This window comes from Bison bison, unplaced genomic scaffold, assembly GCF_000754665.1.
Source record: "Bison bison bison isolate TAMUID 2011002044 unplaced genomic scaffold, Bison_UMD1.0 scf7180017863208, whole genome shotgun sequence".
Lineage (NCBI taxonomy): Eukaryota > Metazoa > Chordata > Mammalia > Artiodactyla > Bovidae > Bison > Bison bison.
The window spans coordinates 5,713-6,643 of record NW_011493780.1 but is presented as its reverse complement, the minus strand read 5'-3'; the positions used below and the strand labels follow the sequence as shown (position 1 = coordinate 6,643).

General features: G+C 31.5%; 1 protein-coding gene across 1 annotated transcript in view; it reads right to left on the bottom strand.

Moving 5' to 3' along the window:
- The window catches only part of LOC104983693 (protein diaphanous homolog 2-like), a gene marked incomplete at its 5' end in the record, with an annotated part of 32,044 nt that overhangs the window by 30,622 nt on the left and 491 nt on the right, over positions 1-931 (bottom strand). The window lies entirely within an intron of this gene.

Below are 931 nucleotides of genomic sequence, written 5' to 3'. Positions count from 1 at the left end.
TATGTATGCATAACTGAATTACTTGGCTGTATAAATGAAACTAACACAACATTATAAATCAACTAATTATGTATTGGCATATCAACTGCTGTCTCCAGGGAAAAAGCTCTATAGGAAATCTCACTAATATGACTTTCTCTACTAACTATACTGATGACACTCATACCTGGAAAGCTGTAAGAGTTCACTACTCAAACCAATAAGAATTTAGATCAGACTCCTAATTTTACAGGTTAGGTGACTGATTGGCAGAGAGGTCAAATGATTTTCTAAAGGCCACACAACTTGGTGGCAAAGCAAAGACTGTGTCTCCTGTGTTATCTTTCCATTATTTCTTAGTTTCCCTCAATTAAAAAAAGAGATCCATCCTGAGAAGCAATGTTCATTAACTGCTTTCCTATTAGGTATCACATACTGCATAATTTTATCATCAAAGACTAAGAGCTCAAAAGCTGAGAAATTCTGCAGTAATACTGATGGAAATCTTTCCAGAAGAAACTTCACAGCACAATTAGTATATTCTATACATGAGACTCATGTCAATTGGTAAGCATCCATCAGATCAAAAAATTATTTGCTGATACATGTGTGTATAATATATGCATACATAATCATGCATAATCCCATACACTTAAAAAAATATATTTCAGACTACTTATGTAGATACTCTTACTGCATTGCTTATTATTTAAAAACAGCTATATTTCACATCTGGCAAGATTTAGGTCACTGTTACACTTATTTATTTTTATTAAATATTTTGAGATCACTAGAACACCATCTGAAGGGATTTTTAAATTAATGAATGTCAATGGTATTTTACCTATAGGAATATGGCGTAAATCATACATAAGAGTTCATTCTTCATTCTACTTTAAAGAAAAAAATGACCTGAGAAAAGACTACTTTTAGAAGATAAATCCTTAATAAT